Consider the following 20,691-nt stretch of genomic DNA (forward strand, 5'->3'; position numbering starts at 1 on the left):
TAGTCACATCCTGGAAAATGAGTCAAGGGAAGGAGAAAATGTCCAACATGCAGCTACATATTTAAGGATTGTCTACTGCATGAATTTGGCAGTGCATCTCTATTTTCCCAGGCTTGTTGGCTACCGAGAAAGTGACCTTTTGTTCCACATTAAATATTAAGACATGTTATTGAAATAAAATTTTATCACATTGGAAGATGGTGCAGACTGAGCAATACCTATACTGTGCAGTAAAAGAAACATGAGTGTCCTTATGCGCTACCATGCTACTGAGCCATTTAAACAATAAATTACACAGGCAACTATGTAATAAATAAAAAGATACAAAGAAGGTCAGCAAGTTCTAATAGGCAAAAAATATGTATCAGGAAAGATCGCAATATTTTGTGAAGTTAAGGGTATTTCTTCACTGTTTTGTTTTGTAAAGCTGCTGAAATACGGGACATGAACTGCCATGTTTTTGTTTTTGTTTTTTTGTTTTTTGAAACGAAAGCATGAATATCAACAGATACATCATTCGGCAGATCTGCTTTGGCCCAGGGGGTTCTCCTTCCTTCATGCTTCCTCATCTTCCTGTTTTCTGTTTTTACACTTAGTTTCTATGAACAGCAGGTAAGTGCCATGCCCCTGCTGGATAACTCCTCTTTAGATGAAGACCCAGTGCCTCCAGTGAATGATTACTGTCAGGAAGTACCAATGACCAGGGTCTAGGAGGATGCTGGACTTGCAGGAAGTATGGCTGGTGGCCAACCCTCTACAGCTGGAGGGAGATCTTAGACAGTTTTTGTTGTAGGATTAGCATCTGAGCAGCAAATGAGTTGAGAAGTGTGTGTTGTTGATAGTATTTTATTGTTAGGTCTCTGGAGCCAATTATTCAGTGCTTTTGATTGATTACTCAGTTCCCAAGCATCTTCTGACTCTTCTGAAATTTTTGTCAATAGGACTCTGGTTTGGATCTCTGGCGCTGAAACCACACCCTCAGCCCTCTTTTCAAAGTCTTTGGGACTTATAGAATACTTCCCATAAGCAGTGTTTGTTCTTTTTTTCAAACTTTTAGTGGGGAAACGTTGTGCCTTCGATGTTGCCAGATATAATAGCAACATTAGATTCCTTTGCAGAAGCACAGAACTAATAGAGCAGGATGGTGACCTTGATACTCCTGACTTTTACATCGTTAGTGATTTTCAGTAGGCATGTGCACTGACTTTGGACAAATGCAGATACTGTATATACAAAATGAATTGAGAGTATTTCTATGTCTGGGACTTCCAACCTGTAGTACAGAATATCTAGTCAGTTGTAGGGTAAAACAGTTTTCCCTTGGATTATTTGTGTTAAATCTGCTATTAATGTATTGTGAGTAGTAGTGGGGAAGGAGAAAGGAACACTAAGAAAGATGAAGGGTATGTTCTTTATTTTCGAAATGAACCTTCCTTGTCTTTCCTGCTGCAAAGTCATTGATTAATTCACCAAAGCCTGTACTGTGGTTGCAGCAGCACTAATTTCTGTTCCAGAGAACAGAAGGATGGGATGATGAGAAATGGAAGAAAGTGTAGAATGGGCTTTCAGCATTGCTCTTTGAGAAGGAATCAAACACTGCTGTGCTCATTATCCTTTTAAGTTCTCTTCCCGAAGTCTTCCTTAGGAAGGCAACTGGGACTTTCTCCTGACATCTGGAAAAAAAAGAATTGAGAAAATAAAAATAAAACAGAGTACCCAGCTCTGCAAATTGCCATTGACACCCTTCTGCCCTGCTTGCACCCTTCAGCCCATGACCTGGCCTTGCCATCTGTGTTTTCCCCACTTATATAAAGGGAGTCTTCATGGAGAACCAGAAACACACAAATACCGCCATGTGTCTGTCTGGAGAAGGATTTGGTTGGAGTGTCACCAAAAGGGCAGAGAGGGGTTGGACCTGATTTGTATACCCTTTATTATGGCACAGAACATAGCAATGGTGGAGGTCTTGTACATACCAATTTCCAGTACTATGTCATTAGCATTTGTTTTCTTTGATACATAGCATCTGCAAATAACATGGGAGATGTAGGAATGTGAATGTGATCTTTTTAAAAAATTATTCACAAGAAAGTATTATAGTGAAAATATAAAACCAAGGCAGAAGAAATGGCTCACTCCATTAAAAATAAATTTAATTAGCATAATTTTACCATTATTGTTTTGGTTAGCATCTCCTTGGAATTTTATAATCTTTTATTTTATTTTATTTCAAGAATTTCCTGCCATGGAATTCTATAGAACTGTTGAGACATGAGTATTTTATGCAAATATATATACAAATATCTGTATATTCTTTTCTGTAAAACTATAGAAATATACATGTGGAATGGGCTTGGGAGTTGGAAACGAGACTTGTATGATCCCTCCATCCCTCCATGTAGCCACTAGCCTCATCCCTGCTCATCTGGTTGTCTGCATCCAATCACGTGGATGATGTTGATTAGCTCAGCATCTCAATAGCATCTCAATAGGGCTGCAGACCACCACCCCCGCCAATGAAAGCTTCCTTTTCTATTAGGTTCTTCCCTACATTATGAAGCACTTTTTAAGAGGATACATCATCATGCTGTACATCATGTCCTATGCCTGCCTCTCATAATTTAATATAATTTATTTACTTAATTTTATGTCACCTTCCTCCTGGTGAAGAGACCCAAGGTGGTACACAATTAAAAAAACAACAACAAGCCAGTGGTTGAAATCCTGTTGCTTAATGTAATAAGTTGCCCTAGAGTAGACCCCACTGAATCAGTGGGTATTTGGTGAGTCAAGGTCTATGGATTCAAATCAACCTACTGTAGTTGTGACTTACTGTGCTAAGCAACAAGAGAGCTGTGGGAACAACTACTGAGAAGGTGTCCGCTCCAAATGTGCCTTTGAGCTCAGTAGGATCAAAAGAAGTCACTCCCCTGAAGAGCTTTAGAGCCAGAGAAGCTCATATGGGGAGACAACGGTCAGACAACCATCATCATATGCATAAACAACAACGATGCTGCAATAGATGTTGCGAGGATGACTTTTAATGTTGCTGCGCCATGCTGTGTTGTCTTGCTGTTGTGTCCACATCTGCATTAATAAGTACTCTTATTTGTCTGTGGCCAATGTCCCCTTTTAGCATTCTTCTAGTGCAGCTGGAGTGACATTGCCAGCAGTGTTGGATAATCATCAATTATGCTGTTGTTTAGTCGTTAAGTTGTGACCCCATGGACCAGAGGACTTCAACAAATGGGAAACTTTGACATCTGAGCATTCAGCCTGGAGGCAGGTGGTGCATCACGGCCTCTCCCATTTTGAAGAGACACTTGTCCAGCAGGCCGAGGCAAAGAGGAAGTCACAAAAGCAGCAAAATCGGGGAGCTGACGGGGGACAGATTGGATTTGTCTTCAGTGTGAAAGGGATTGTCACTCTCGAACTGGCCTTCTCAGCCACACTAGACATTGTTCCAAGACCTCTATTCAGAGCGCGCTACCATAGTCTCTTGAGACTGAAGGATGCCTACACCAAATACTTTTTACAGACATAAAGAAAAGAAAACCCTTGTATGTCCTTTTTTTCTGTCATCAAAATATCTTGCTAACCTCATGAAAGTGCCTGCAGCTCAACCTCTGTTCTCCATTTTTACTATTGGCTTCAGTGTATGATTGTGGGGAAACCCGATTTAAGGACAGTGTTGGAAGTCTTTAAACAGGGAATCGGAAGTGCAAGGTTGAATATCTTCCTTTCTAAAGAAGCCGATTATGAATTTCTAGAGGGAGAGGGAGAATTTTGAGGGAAAGATTGTATAGTTTTTCATTGTCTGTAAACTAAAGGTATGTGTGAGGAGTGAGGTGGGGGAAGAGAAACAGACACATCAGCAGTTTTTCATGAGTCTTTTGTGCCAACCTTTAAGCTGTAATTTCAAGTCATTCAAACAGGCAGTAATTTTCTTTCAGGATTTTGAGAGCTGCAGACACAGCAAAATGGCTAAATATTAAACTGGCCTCATAGGGGTCTGGACTGGGAAAAACTGTTAAGAGAAGGAAAAGAAAATTTCCTTACCACAGTTTTAATACCTTGACTCTCTTCCCCCCCCCCCCCATTCCTATTGTAGCTGAGGAGCCAGGCTTAGTAGTTTTTCCCAGTATCACACTTTGGTTCAGAGGAATGTGAGACCACATGCATTGGTGGAGATACAGATTGTCTCTGCACAACTGTAGCTATTAGACTGTTGTTGCATCCCAACAATGTTATTTGTTTGTTGTGTTTATGAATTTGTTCCTTGAATGATTATTTCATCAATGTTATTTTCTTTCCTATTGTGACAAACCCAGACCTACTGGGATATGCCACAGTTTCACTAAGCTGCCACCAACCATTCCCTATAAGAAGTCACACAGACCAGGGATGGATTTTTAACAAATAAAAGAACAAGGTTTATTAAATAACACACAGGAAAAATAAAAGGATCAAGTGAATAAGATACAGTAACGTGGCTTAGTCTCAATCATACATACACACAGTTTGGTTCACACAGAACACTTAACTTGAAGCACAGACCCTGAACCTATCAGTTCTGGCTAACCATACAGACACCTGAACCTATCAGGTTGGTACTGACTGACACACAGTAGTACCCTGTCTGACACACAGACTCCCACTCAAGCTTCTTCTCTCAGCTCTTCCTCCAGCTTCTCCTACCTCCCTCACACACGCTCCACATATATATACATTACAGCCCCTCCTCCTGATGTCCCGCCTTCCACTCCCCATAGGATGGAACTTTCCCTCCAAACCCATGACAGACAGGTAACATCAGTGCTGTATGTAACACCTCCCCTCTTTATAAGTTGTTTTGTAGGGGGAAAGCTAAGGTGCTTTTCACCAAAAAACCAACCTGGACCCAAAACAAACAAAAACAGTCATATAATAACATACAATACCATACTTACTTATACTTACACTCTATTAGGCATTTAAACATTTACCATTAACAATACATCAAGTTACCTTTATTCATACAAACCAACATGTTTAATAAACAGACACATTTGACTTTTTGTCATCAAAATATATACATGGTCCATGTTTCTTTCGCCGTCTTCATTCTTCAGGTCTTCTTGACAAGGCGTCAGCAACACAGTTCACTGACCCTCTGACCACCTTCACTTCAAAGTCATAGTCTTGCAGGTTTAAAGCCCACCTCATAAGTTTACTATTGTGGGTTTTCATTGTCTTTAACCATTGCAGTGGTGAATGGTCAGTGCACAGAATAAAATGTCTTCCCCAGATGTAAGGCTTGGCCTTCTGGATCGCGTAGACTATGGCCAGGCACTCCTTTTCCACGGTTGCCAAATGTCTCTCACCTTTCTGGAGTTTCCTACTCAGGTAGGACACTGGATGCTGGTCACCATTCTCATCCTCCTGGCAAAGAACTGCTCCTACCCCACTGTTAGACGCATCGGTGTAGATGATGAACTCCCGGTCGAAGTCTGGAGCACGCAGCACTGGATAGTTGATGAGCGCCTCCTTCAACCTCCGGAACGCCTCCTCACAGTCACTGGTCCACGGGATGCGGTCATCAGCCTTCTTCCTCATCAGATCGGTCAGCGGAGCCGCAATCTCGCTAAACCTCGGGATGAACTTTCTGTAGTAGCCCACCAACCCAAGAAATGATTTGACTTTTTTCTTGGTGTTGGGTCTGGGCCAATCACGAACAGCTTCTATCTTGGCCTCTAGGGGTTTTATCACTCCTCCCCCTACCATGTGACCCAAATATTTTATTTCTGGGCTACCCAGCTGCAGTTTGTTTTCTTTGCAGGGCCTAGGCCACAGCACTTCCTCCCCTGGATTAAAGCGCCTCTCCCTGCCTTCCTGGTCATCCCAAGCTTTCTTTCTGACCTTTTGAGCTTGCAGGGTCTCTGCTGCTAGCTCTAGGTTTCTCTTTAGGTCATTCCTTAAAGAGTCTATAGATGTCACAACGTCTTGTGGGTCATCCTGGGTGATCTGCTCCCACTCTTGCTTGATCAAATCAAGGGGCCCTTTCACCCTTCTCCCAAATAAAAGTTCAAACGGACTGAACCCGGTACTGGCTTGTGGCACTGATCGATAAGCAAACAAAAGGGATTGCAGCTTCTGGTCCCAATTGTTTGGATTCTCTGCCAAGTAAGCCCTAATCATGCGCATCAGAGTTCCATTGAACTTCTCCGTTAACCCATTACTTTCAGGGTGATAGGCAGTGGTTTCCTTGTGCTTAATTCCACAGATTTGCCATAACCGTTTCATGAGCTTCGATGTGATTATTTCTGAGGCAAATCCCATCCTGGACATATACCCCACCAAGGCATTGCCACTGTGTTAGTTTCAATGTTAGTCAAGGGTATGGCTTCAGGGTACCTCGTGGCATGGTCCACAATGGTGAGAATGAACCTGTTCCCCCTCTTTGTGGCCTTGGGCAAAGGTCCCACAATATCCACCCCTATGCATTTGAACGGAGTGTCAATCACAGGCAAAGGGCACAACCTTGCTTTGGTCCTGTCGCGGCTATTCCCCTGCCTTTGACACACATCACATTGTTTACAGAACTCCCTGATCTGCTTCCCTATGTCAGGCCAGTAAAAATTCTGTGTGATTCTCTGCTGTGTTTTGTTCACCCCTAAGTGCGCAGCAAACATGTCAGAGTGCCCCCTTTGTAAGATCATGGGGCGATACTTTTCAGGTACCACTAGCTGACTTCGGATCCCATCTCCCCCTTTTGAGATATTCCTCAGGGTCTCTCTATACAAAATCCCCTTTTTCTCTAGAAATCTCACTGGGGTTTCAGGTGTTAGCTGGGCGTCAGTCACCTGTTCAAAACACTTTTGGAGAGTGGCGTCTGCCTTTTGCTCTTGGCCAAATCGGCTGTCTGTGGTTAAGGTTTCCACCACAGCTTCTGAACTCCCCTCTGCTTCCGTCTCTGGCTCATCAGTACCCCCCTGAACTGTCCCCGTGGTGGCTTGTGAACGTGTAATCACTAGCACCCGTTTCACATGTTCAGCCAGGTCATTTCCCACGAGCACGGCTGCTGGCAGAGTTGATGAAATCGCTAGCCGCCAAACTCCCCTCCAGCCTTGAAAGTTCACAGGTACCTCCGCTACTGGCAGTGAGATCACCTGCCCCTCAATCCCTGCCACCTTCATGCTCTCATTTGGGATTATATATTCCCTAGGAATAATATCTGGATGGCACAGGGTCACCTGGGAACAAGTGTCCCTCAGCCCCCGATACTGATGGTCAAGTATTCCTACGTCCACCCCTGCTGTTTCAAACAACTGAGAATCTGTTCTCACGAGCAAGCAGCGCTTGACCTCCACAAGAGGACCATTTTCCTCAGCCTGATCAGCAGATGTAACTGTTCCAGATTGAGTAGCCATGGCAACAGGCTCCCTCAGTGACAAGGAGCTTTGCTCTTTCTGGACACAGAACACAGCTTTTGGCTTGGTTCCACTCGAATCCTGAGGCACAATTCCTTTTAGCTGCTTTAATTTCTCACACTCTGAGATTAGATGGCCCTTTCCCTGACAGAAATAACATTTTCTGCTATATTTTGAGTCTTTCTCATTTTGTTTTGGTTTTCCCTCCAAAATCTGAGGTCTTGGTTTCATGTCTGAGGGCTTCCCTTCACCATGGGCCCCTCCCCCTTGCTGGCTTTTCCCTGGTCCCTGAGAGTAGTTGCTGTAGGTTTCTTTAGGTTTCCCCATCGATTTTCCCTCACCCAAGGGCTTTCTTATTTGGGAAATAAAATCTGCGATCTCGGCTGCCTCTGCCACAGATTTCGGTTTCCTTTCCCTCACCTGGAATTTCAGTTCCCCATGTAGGACTGAATAGAACTGTTCCAGCGCTATCAAGTCTTTGAGCTGCTGAAAGGTCTCTGTCCCCTCCTGAGATAGCCATTTCTCTAGCAGCCTCACCAATTGGGCCCCCACTTGGGTAAAAGTCTGCTCTGGTTTCTTGGTGAGTGACCTGAATCTTTGCCTCAGCTGTTCCGCATTTATCCCATGTCTGGCAAACACCAGTTTTTTAAACTCTGCAAAATCTTTCATCAGTTCCTCTGGCATCTCTGCATAGACTTCTGCAAGGCTGCCACTGATTAAAGATCGCATGATGGTCATCTTCTCAGTTTCCCTTACTGAGAAGTCCACAAACGCTCTTTCCACGAGGGAAAAGAACACCTCAGGACAATCTCCCTTGTGGTACACAGGGAATTTCTTCAGGTCAGCTTTAGACAATTGGCCTCCCTCAGAATCCCTATTGTTATTATTGTTCTGATTCATCAGTTCCAATTTTCTCAACTCAAACGCCATTTTCTCTCTCTCCAATCTTTCTGCTCTTTCCATTCTCTCTCTCTCTAATTCAAATTGCCTTTGTTTCTCTCTTTCCCTTTCCTCCATTTCAAATTGCCTTTCCCTTTCCTCCCTTCTTTCCCTCTCTAATCTTTCCTCCACTTCAAATTGCCTCATCCTCAGTTCATGCTGTTGGGCTATGAGCATTTTTCTGAGTTCTGGGTTCTGTTCTCCTGTGCTGTCACCTTGCACTGAGCCAAATTCATCCTCAGAACCTTGGTCAACCTGGGGGTCTTTCACTTCACCCATTTCTGCCATTTGGCTTCGAGTCAAGGGCATAATCCCCCCCCCAGAACAGGCTGCTTTCAAAAGTCAAGCCTCAAAATAAAGCGACCACTTTTTTTTTTCTTTTGCCTCAGAACCAGCTTTCTACAGATTACTGCTGTTCTTCAGCACTAACTTGCAACAGTTGCGAGCCAGAGTCTACCCCCCTCTGCTAGGCCTCTCAGCAGGCAGGCTAAATCACTTCTACTACACAGTTTTGCCTCAGCTTTTTTCCCGCCAAAACAGGCTGCCTCAGAGCTCCCTAATCTAGTCCCCAATCTGAGGTTACACGTTCTTCTACTAGCGCACCTCCCCGTGAGGAACACCTAGAAGATTACCTACATGCTCTCAGATTGTCCCTGACTAGACCCCCCTTGCTCTGGGCACACTTGCCAAGGCTTTGCTGGACCACTGGACAACTGGACCACTCGTATCCCACACGCTGGACACCAATCAATGTGACAAACCCAGACCTACTGGGATATGCCACAGTTTCACTAAGCTGCCACCAACCATTCCCTATAAGAAGTCACACAGACCAGGGATGGATTTTTAACAAATAAAAGAACAAGGTTTATTAAATAACACACAGGAAAAATAAAAGGATCAAGTGAATAAGATACAGTAACGTGGCTTAGTCTCAATCATACATACACACAGTTTGGTTCACACAGAACACTTAACTTGAAGCACAGACCCTGAACCTATCAGTTCTGGCTAACCATACAGACACCTGAACCTATCAGGTTGGTACTGACTGACACACAGTAGTACCCTGTCTGACACACAGACTCCCACTCAAGCTTCTTCTCTCAGCTCTTCCTCCAGCTTCTCCTACCTCCCTCACACACGCTCCACATATATATACATTACAGCCCCTCCTCCTGATGTCCTGCCTTCCACTCCCCATAGGATGGAACTTTCCCTCCAAACCCATGACAGACAGGTAACATCAGTGCTGTATGTAACACCTATGTGCCTCATTCTATACCAATTTAAGCCAAACCAAGAAAAAACCTTCAGGGTGCTTTCAATGGCATCTAGGTGATGACTGATGGATATAATTCTTTTCACATCCAGATTTGAAGGTCCTTTTGTTTTGCAGTCTACCTAAGGGATTATATCATGCATCATGCTTACCTGCAGAGAGCACAGTGATCAGAGCTAAGCCAGTTTCTGAAAACGCCCAGCTCCTGAAAATGCTGACAGTCTCAGTTTGCATCTGTATACCCAGGTCTTAGAACCCTTTTCTTTTTCTGTCAAGGTCCAGAGTTGTTAGAGGATTCATGCTGGCAGGGGATAGGGACAAAGCCATAGTTGGACAGGCCACTGTCAAAAATACAAATTCTTTCTGCTCCCATCACACTCTTCTCCTCTCTGTCTTTCTCTTCGACCCCTTGGTATCACAAACAAATTCTGGTAATTTCATTTGTGCAGCTTATAATTAGCTTCTTTAACATAAAACACCCAAAGGTTCAAGTGTGCCAGTTTTCTCAGAAGATGAGAAGAAACATGCTATTGCTGGGGTATGTGTACTTAACCAGAGTGCACCTTGCTAATGTATGACAAGACTCCTTGAGCACATATAATAGGCCTGCACATTTCCTGCAGTTAATGTTTTCAGGTAGATATTTTTATTCATGACAAAGTACTTTGCAGGATTATGTTTACTTAGAGATCTCCAAAACATTTCTGCTGGACATTGTTCGTCTTGGCCACTGCTTGGAAGGACTGTTTTCCCCTTCATTCCCCTAAGACATTGTTTTTAATCACAGTATCATTCTAGTCAATGAGGGAACATGTTGAGAATGTTAAAATGTCTGGACACCAAACAGCCAGTTGAATTTTGATTGTGACAATGCCATAAATGGCAAGAAAAGCCAATTCAGAGTAAGGGCAATACTCCTTGCCTTCACTGCAAATGAGCAGAAGCCAGCGAGTGGCTTTTAGTTAAATGCATGTTGATCAGGGAAAGAGAATTTGTCTGTAATTATGTTGGTGGTGGCAACGGTCGCAATCTCCTGTCATCTAAATCTGGACCATAGAAATTCTTCACCTCCAGCAGTTCTACCATCTGTATCCTACTGTCTTGATGGGCAAATTCTAGTATTTACCTACCTCCCCTAAATATCACAAATAAAGGGGAGTCAGAAATTCTGCCTTGTCTCACTTATGATTTTAACGTTTGTGTTTGTTAAACTTAAGTCCACTTTTAAAGAGTGTATGGAACAGTGTCCTGGGATAGTGCTTCAAGCTTTACTGTCTTTTCCCATTGTGAAACCATGCCCAAACACACCCAGAGCAAGCAAAGACGAAGAAACTAGCTGCTCAGAAAGATGCAATCAATACATCTTGGGCTTCTGTTTTTAGCAGACCAAGCAACAAGGCTTGGTGTCATGGTGTTTTCAGATGAAACTTCCTGCAAGAATAATCCAGTGCTTCCGGAGATCAGGCATAGATCTTCCAAATCCTGGATTCTCAGATATCTAGGAGGCCAAACACTCAGTTGACTGCATTTCTGTGTCTAACCCTGAGCCATTAGGGGCTGGGATACTGAACCCCTGGAAGAAGGCAGCTCTGGTGCTGAGTCAGAGGAGGAGAATTCCCCATCAGGTTTGAGCCCAAATAACAGCACCCAGCAACAGACTCTTTGGGAGAATAAATTTTATTAAGTGGAGAAGGTCTTCTTGAAGGAAAGCTTGTCTTCCCAAGAAGGCCAACATTCCAAATGGCTGCAACTGAGCTGAGGGTATGGCTTTAGCAGCCCAACTGTACAAGCCTCCTCTTGGAATTCTCCTTTTTGGAATTCTCCAATGGCTCTCCTAATTCTAACTCATGTCAGTCATGTATCCTAATTTTTGTTGCGACTTCCTGGCTGTGTGAATTCTTACTTGCTTGACTGTGCTCTTCTTGTTTGTTTGCAGTGACTACTGCTGTGACTTGACTTTTCAACTTTGGCTTCAGATCTCCCATAGTTAGTTTACCTGACATTCCAGTAGTTTTGTGTTTGCTAGAATTCCTACCTGTTCTTCCATATGTCCCAGCCTGCAAAGGTGTGGCTCCTGGATTCATTCTGTCTGGGAGCATGACAGGCAGCAAAGGAAACTTGATGATTCCTTTATCCTTTTTCTTCGTCTCTGCTCTTTAGATTTTAATTCCACAATTCCACAGGGGTTTTTTTTTTCCACCTTTTTCTTTCTTATGTCATGTAAAGAACAGATTCAAGTTGAGTGTGCATTACGAATGAGCAGAACAATTGGATTTCACCAGGGTCAGATTAAAGCAATTTAAAAACAAAGCCCCATAGGAATGTAGGAGGCAGAAACATCTTACATGAACCTCCCTGCACTCCAATAGCAAATTATACCTTTCACAGAGCAAAGAATGAGTACATTATAAACATACAGAGGAGGGATGGAGGTCTAGGGGTCAAAGTGCAAGGATTAACATTTGGAAAAGTTACTTTTTTGTACCATAAGTATCTCAATACTATGCTATCAAGAGATAGCCTAGTACAGCTGGCTTCCCGTCTCAGGAGCCTGGATAAATTAAACATTTTTCTAAAGTTAGTTTCAGAGATGAACATATGGATAGAGGCTGCAATAACTCCCCTCTTGCTCCCAGGGAGGTCAGGAAGCCCATGTATTCTTTGCCTGATTTCCTAGCCTAGGATGTTTAGGACTGTAGAAATTGAAGTGTTTAGAGAGAAGGAGAGTTTGTAAGAAACGGCAGCACATTGCTTCTTCCCTGCCTTGCACTAGTTTCTTCATCTGAATAACTCAGATGTTGACAGCATGAAATTACAAGTCACAGAGGAAGACACTTCTCAGCTGAAGGCCTCAGTGAGGTACAAATGCACTGATAAATCTGCCTAGCTCTATTACTGTTTCCCTGTTGTTCATGCTGCCTCTTCTGAACATGTGCTAATTTTACAACCACGCTGAATTTGCAATGCAGACTGCATATCCACCAGATGCTCCCAAGAAATATGAGGGAAGCAGAGTGACATAATCATATTGCAAACAGAATTCGAAGACCACATAGTCCTTCTTGAATTAAGGATATTTCTAAACATGATAGGCATTTCCCTCCATACATCCTGCATCTCTGATGAAATCAAATTGGAGGAATTTAAGATTGCAAGACCATTGTATTCCTATGGACTGAAAAAAAGTCACTTCCCCAAAGCTGCCCTTACAAAAACTTTGTGTTTGACTGTGACACTATCCTCCCTCCATTTTACTTCCTGGCCCTACACTAACTGTCCCTAGCCCTGCCCTCTGCAGGGATATATGGGCCTTACCAATTATGTTAGTGAAAATGATTGCTGTCTGAGGTCACTAAAGCCATCCAACTCTCGTGTATGTATGTAAAAGAATGCTTGTTAGCCATTGATTCCGACTGTCTTGTTGTGACACTTCAATGAGGACTTTTCAAGATTTCTTCCTTACAGGGAAAAATAAGCATGGTTACATTATGAAAATAAAATGGGAGATGGATCAGGGTTTTTAAAAAATCATTTTAAAGACACATGGTACTTATGTAGTTTTTGGGTCAGCATGGGAAAACTTTTCATCTGTTTTTAAACTGGATATTATAGATCAGTGAAGTGGGATACACAGGCTTTTAAAATCACTGCATTTGAGGCTTTGGCCTGTGCTCTCATGCTGGCTGCATCACTGCCACTTGTCGCTGTTGCGCTGTGGGTATTTTTAAAAAAAAGTCTTTCCAAGTGGGATAGAAATAGTATGGCATCACACACAGAGAGAAAAAACAGATCAGAATGCAAACGTTCACTGCAGCCCCACAAATGTGCAAGGACACACACACACACACACACAGAGAGAGAGGGATGCAAAAGCAAGGCTGGCAAGAAGGGAGACACACCAATTACTGGAAATTTACAAGCCAGAAGAGAAATAAAGGTTGTGGGGGAAGCAACCCCTTCTCCTTCGCAAGCCTAGAATCTCCTGGTCTTGTACATTTCACTGCTCAGTTTCACTTGGTGAAGGAGAAAGTGCTTTCTCCCACCCAACCTTTCTCCCTCACACAGCCATACTTATCACCTTTTTGCAAGCTGGACTTGAAAGGCTTGCTTGCCTGTTTATTTATTTAGATGTATATCTGCCTGTACAGAGCTGGGAGTCTCTGGGATTTTTAGTGTGTATTCTAGCTGATTATGGGAGCTGTAGTCTGAAAAGTATTTTTTCCAAAGCCCTACTCACAATTCAGGCCACATTTCCAATGCCCAGTCAGCAGTCAACCAGCATTGTCAGCCGACTGTAACAACTAATATATAGTGTTATTGACGTTAATGTAGTAGCTACCGTCCAGTGTTCCTCCAGCTGCACTGCAGAAAATGTGGTCCACCAACACATTACATACTTTACAAGCTGTGTATTGCAACCTGTGCACTGTCTGAATGCCTTATCCACCCACCCACATACACAAGAGTTTAAGGGCCTTCAGGCCACACTTCAGCAGCTGCATTCTGACTGGTGATTGGCAAGTTCTGAAGGTCGCTCCTCACTAGTAGTCCTAGCTTTATCACAAACAGGAATGGACACCTTCTGGATCTCAAAATGTTGCAAAATTGCAACTGCCTTCAGCCATAGCTAGCTACAAGGAATGTTTTCAATTAAAACCATACATTGAAACTCTTATGTCCAGACTGACCCAAAAGCTATATACAGAGTACAGTTTGGCTTTTATGATGATTACTGAATATTATCATTTTCCATTTTGGGAGTTCTACCCACCTTGCAGACACTTTACGAACACCTCAATGAGATGCACTTGGGTGAAAGGCCTAAATTCAGGTATTTAAAAATCCTTTGGTTTATGCATGTGGAATGTTATGCATCTGTATTCAGAACACCAGGAAATGGTCCGATATTGCTGCATTTTGTTAGCAGGAAAAAATAATTTGAAAACCCTTTGCCTAAACCTCCCTAAATTAGGCACACACCAGAAACATTGTCTACTACATCTGTGCCAAATTTGGTGCTGATCCAAAGTATGGATTCAAAGTTATAATTTTGGTTTGTGCTGCCCCCATTTTTCGAATTGTCTTGTAGAATGTTGACTTGTTCTGTTGCACAACAACACAGATGCACTATGGTGCAGCTATAATTAGAGGGCTTTGAGGTTTAGCTATCCCAAGCTTCTTACCTCAGTACTAGCTGGTAGCCTTCTTTCTGAGAAGGAAGCTTTGGTGGAGCTTGGCCTAGCTAGGCCGCTGAGATTCTCATGCAGGCCTTTCTCCCAGATGCATCACACAGGTGTTTGTACGATGTCTGGAAGGGAAGTAGAATTCCCAGAATGGAGAATTATGAATCCAAAAATCCAATTCCCTGTACAATATGCCCGCAGTTTCTCAGTAGTAACTTTGTGGCCTGTAGCTTAGCCTTTTACACTTTAGAGTACACAGATATAAAGCCAATCATTTTGTAAGTTACAACCCTGAAAATGAGATTGCTTGAAACACAGCCGGAAGCCAAGAGTGAGAAAGGATGTCTTTAAAATCAGCCATTTGTCTCACTCTTGGAAAAAGAACGACCTTCCTATATGCAGTTTACATTTCTATTGCTTAATCTTTTATAGCGGTTCTACTGGACAGTCAATATCCAAACACTGGTTTTTACTGTTTACTACACTCGCCACACACGTTCTTGACCTGGAAAATAATTACTTTTTGGCAATACAAATCTGTCCCAGCTCAGACACATAAAATGGACTGAAAGCCCACATTTGCTTGCACGTGAGTGCAGCACCAGTCTGATAGTCAAATGAATATATTTTTAATCAATGAACCAAATATTTATAGCAGTTGAATCTCTTGCTATACTTGCAAATTACACAAAATTGGTATATAAAAGAGTTTCCTGTGAATGCCTCATCCTTCCTCCTCTGCTCTGTGAAGATTTGCTATGTTGTCCTCATTATTCTTAGGCACAAACTTGCTTTTGACATCCAAAACCCAGTATTTTATATTTCCCCATAGATGTCAATAACAACTATTCATTGAATGGGACAGAAGAAAAGGACTAAGTCTCAGCCTATGTCTTCAATGGAGACCTGCAGAAATTAGAGACTATAGCCCTCTTTACTTTTTACATTATTTGGCATGGTCAACAAAGCAGAGTGGAGTGGCTAGCTCTACCCCATAATTTTCTCCTTGCAAATATGGACATGTCTGAAGATAGGAGGAACCTGGCTGTGTCTAGAGTCTATGTACAAAAATAAGAACTCAGATTTTTCAGTGTTCATGCTGGCATGTATTGCCTACAGCCGTGGTCCCCAACCTTGGGTCTCCAGATGTTATTGGACTTCAACTCCCAGAAATCCTGGCCAGCAGAGGTGGTGGTGAGGGCTTCTGGGAGTTGTATTCCAAGAACATCTGGAGGCCCAAGGTTGGGGACTACTGGCCTACAGGAAGGGAATAACCTGTCCTCTTCAAACTCATCTCTGCTCACATTGAGTAGCAGAAGGGGGCAAATCTAGCCGCTGATCTCTATTTCTGTTTATTACACTGGATGTGATAACAAATGAATAAGGTTCTTGAGGAAAAGAAAAGAGCTCTTGTCTTGTAAAGACAGAGGCTTTAAAATCTGTTGTCAGACAGAGGCAACCTAAACTGAGAAGACTGAAGAATTTAGTGCGTATTCTTATCTCCATTCCAGAGTCTATAAACAAATCCCTGTACTGCTCCTGTCAGCTTGGATATTTGCCCCATAAGTAAGCATGTGTGAGTGAACATATGTATGTAGGTACCCTTTACATTATAGAATCATACAATAATTGAGTTGGAAGGAGGTCTATAAGACTATTGAATCCAACCCTCTGCTTAATGCAGGAATCCAAATCAACGCATATATGACAGATGGTTGTTCAATTTTCTCTGGAATGTCTCCAGTGTTGGCAATTGGTCCCATTGTCGTACTGCTCTAACAGTTAAGAAGCCCCTCTTGATAGCATAAATCCGGCTTCCTGTAATTGAGCCTATTATTGTGTGTGCTGCACTCTGGGATGATTAAGAACAGATCCTGCCCCTCCTATGTATAACTGCCTTTTTAGTTTTTAAAAGTGCTATCCTATCTCCCCTTTTGAGACTCTTTTCTCAAGGCAAAACATTCTCAGTTCTTACAGTCTTTCCTCATATTTGTTTATTTGTTATTTATTTAAAATATTTCCCCCTCCTTTCTCTTTACAAAGGACCCAAGGTGGCTTACATCCATGAAAGACAATATTTAAAGCTGAAACCATGAGTATTCAATTGTGGTTTTTACATAATTAAAGACAGTACAGTGGTGCCTTGACTTACGAATGTCCCAACTTACGAACATTTTGAGTTACAAATAACTCCATTTGCAAAATTTTGCTTTGACTTGCAAATGGAGCTTTGACTTACAAATGAAAAAAACGCGGGGATGGTGGGAAATTTGAACTTTCAGTTAACTGTTGGCCAGCGAAGAGGCTGCTTGTCTGCTAAAATGTGCTGTTGTAAAATGTGTGGGTTTAGCATGTGTGGGTTTAAAAGGTATTTTAGACTCCAAACTCTCTTCCCCCCCCCATTGTCTTCTCTCTCTCTCTGTCTTCTCTCTTTTTGTGCTTAAAAGCACAAACTTTTGTCTGAGAGGTCTGTGTGCCCCAGTGATTACCTCCTTTCTTTCTTTCCTTTTTTCCCCATTGTTCGCTCCCTCCGCCTCTCCTTTCCTGTCCTTTTTTAAACCTAAGTTCGTCTTAGGTTAAAAGAAGAAAAATTCTCCCCCTAGTAGTAGAGGACGGATTAACCGGTTTTGCATTACTTCCTATGGGAACTAATACTTCAACTTACAAACTGTGCCTTGACATAAGAACAAAAAACAGCCAGAACGGATTAATCAGGTTTCAAAGCATTTCTATGGGAAATGCTGATTTGACGTATGAACGTTTTGATTTATGAACATCTTCTGGGATGGATTAAGTTCCTAAGTCAAGGCACCACTGTAATTAAAGCTACATTATTAAAAGACAATATTAAAACTAAAATAATAATTATGCAAATACTAAAAAAGAAAAAACAAATGCCAGTCTGAGAGATGGTAAACATGAGTAGTACTAAAGACCCAGACAGAGCAGTAATGCATAACAATCCATCCAAAAGTAGTTTCCAGACCCCTAATCATCCTTGTAGTCCTTCTCTGAACTGTTTAAAATGCTGCAATACCTTAACTGAGATCCTTGATATCAGCCATCTTCTAATTTTTCAAAAACATTTTCTGAGCTGAATCAGAAAGGAATCTGCTGCTGACCTCTTTGAAAACTATCAGATTTCATTTGTCCCAGTCCTTCTGACTGCTGAACAGAGTTATGTTATGGTTTGTTTAGAATGTATTTGAAAAGGGAGGAATCAAGGGAAATTTCAAGAGTGCCAGTTCCCTTCATCTTTCACTCCACCCTGAGCGCCACATCTATTTTTTGATCATATTTTTACTCTTCATTTTCACCTTCTAGCTTTGACCTTCACTGAACCATATTCTGCATAGAGCACTGTTAGCCCTTACATTAATCCTTCATTGCTGAGCTGTAAAATTTTGCCTTTGGCTGCAAAAGTAGTCATTAAGATCTGGTTTAGCTGGCCTTCCTCCCTTTGCTTGAATTGTTTAATGTGGAGATACTCTGAAAAGTAAATTCAAAGTATGCTAAAATGTCAGCTTCTTAACACTGCAGATGCACAATGCTACCTTCTGGATATAACCTCAAATTCTGGATATAACCTTATTTCGGTGATTGCTATCTCTTTTAGTCTATCTTGAATTTCAGAACAGAATATACAACTAGCACAAAAATAAATGAAAGTATGTCATGAATGTCAAATGCTGAAATCTGAACCGGGGCGGGGGAGCGGGTCACCTGAATTTTTGAAATGAAATTAGCCCCTGGTTCAAATCAGAAGGTGCCCTACACTGCAGGGCTCAAACTGGAAATCAAAGCATAGTGGGGATGGCTAGAACCTAGATTCTAGGAAGCTTCTGTGACATATGCATACTGGGTCTTACAGTTCAGCTCAGGCACACAGGGAATTGGTGAGTGAGAGCATCAGCACCTATGATTGGTCGCCAGTGTGAAGCCCGTAGATTTGCCAGGACTGGTATAAATGCCAAGTCTTGGTTAACTTTCTGCTTTTGTCTGTTCAGCCAACAAATGTATTATTCCTTCCACATTGTATTCTCTAGCTTCTAACTATGGAGGGGAGCTAATTTCACATGAGTTCAGTTTTTATAAGAATGTGTTGAACTGTGTATTAAACTTCATATTTTGGGTGGAAATAACATATAAAAATTAAATGTGACAGGGACTGAAGTCTTTGTTCACCTGCTTCTCAGTGACACACTTACAGGAGGGTGCCTAGCCCCCTCTCCTCTCTGTTGTTGCTTTCTACATGTGGAGTGTGACATCGTCTGCAAATGGATGTGTCTTGCTCTCTACTTGCAGGCAAGAACCACAGTTTCCTGGCATCCTTGCTTCTGTGGAGAGCCTACAGTTGAACAGTAATCTCTCTACAGACAGGTCAGCTTCCTTACAGAAAAAATGGTGGGAGAGAAGCAAGGGTCCAGGATTTCCTCCCTAATATCTTGCAAAGAATAGGACAAGTAATGGCTGGGCAAGGCTTGAGTGATTTATCTATCCTCATCTATGGTTCTGAATATTTTATTCTTTAAAATGTATGTATAGTAGGACTACTGTATCTGCATGATCAATAACCACAGTTTCACTTATCCGCTGCCTGAAAACATTAAATACCCCCCCCCCATAAATACATGTTTCCAAGGTGTATTACCCAAACTGGGCACCAGAGGTAACCAGAGACTATGTTATATATGTGGTTCACTATAGCTGTGATCCATAGGGATGGACTTAAGAACCCATCCACTGGAGATACTATAATTGACTCCTTGTACCCCACTGCATTTGTGCTGTTAATTCAAGTTGTCAACTTTTGGGTTCTTTTTTGGCACACCAGTTGAAATATGGCCCTCTGTGTGCTGGGAACAGCTGTACCTGTAGGGGAAACACAGTTCTCTTCCTCTCTGTCTCTTTTTCTATTTGAAGAATTTGCCACAATTGTACATTTCTTCATATTTAGGCTAGAAAGAGTATGAGGTTTTAAAAAGAACTGAAGATGGGAGAAAGCAAAACTGACAGAAGAGCCTCTAGGAAAGGCTGGCATCAATCAAGGAGAATTAGTGCAAGGATCAGCAGTGCTAGCAAGGCCTCTGCACTCTAATTATCTCTATATAAGAGTTCCAGAGTACAGCTGGTATGCGTGCATTGCCTGAACCATTGGTTAAGAGGATTAAAAATAACAGTGGTGCCTCGCTAGACAGTTAGCCCGCATGACAGTTTTTTCGCTAGACATTAACTTTTGCGATCACTATAGTGATTCACAAAACAGTGATTCCTATGGGGGAATTTCGTTGGACAAAGTTTGGTCCATGCTTCGCAAACCAATTTTTGCTAGACAACGATTTTGACAACTCCCTCCATGCTCGCAAAACGGGTGTTTTCAGGACCTAAGCTTCACAAGACAGCGATTTAAACAGCTGATTGGTGGTTCACAAAGCAGCTTTCCTATGGCTGATCTTCGCTAGACAACGATGATTCTTCCCCATTGGAACGCATTAAACAGGTTTCAGTGCATTCCAATAGGGAAATACTTTTTGCTAGACAATGATTTCGCTAAACAGCAATTTCAGTGGAACAGATTATCATTGTCTAGTGAGGCACCACTGTAGGAGACATTAAAATTAAAGATAAGACTTTACACCACCTTGGATCTTGTTTCCTGGACAATATTTACTGGAAAGGGATATTTATTTTAGTGTTGGAACAATTACAGTTGCAACCAGTCTGTAGTGCATTTACAAGTCAGTGGAAGATGAAGCTGAGCACTTGGTTATCTGGGGAGAAGATTTGAAGAGGTACAGTAATTCAAAAAGCCCCCAACTCTAGCCGGCAATATAACTATGGGCTATTTACACTATCATTTGCTCTAATTCAGAACAGG

The 20,691-nt window shown here is 42.2% G+C and overlaps 1 protein-coding gene across 4 annotated transcripts in view; it reads left to right on the plus strand.

The window, feature by feature from the left end:
• LINGO2 (leucine rich repeat and Ig domain containing 2) overlaps positions 1-20,691 on the plus strand; it is an 878,998-nt gene that overhangs the window by 449,223 nt on the left and 409,084 nt on the right. The window lies entirely within an intron of this gene.

Source organism: Pogona vitticeps, chromosome 2 (assembly GCF_051106095.1).
Source record: "Pogona vitticeps strain Pit_001003342236 chromosome 2, PviZW2.1, whole genome shotgun sequence".
NCBI classification, from domain to species: Eukaryota; Metazoa; Chordata; class Lepidosauria; order Squamata; family Agamidae; genus Pogona; species Pogona vitticeps.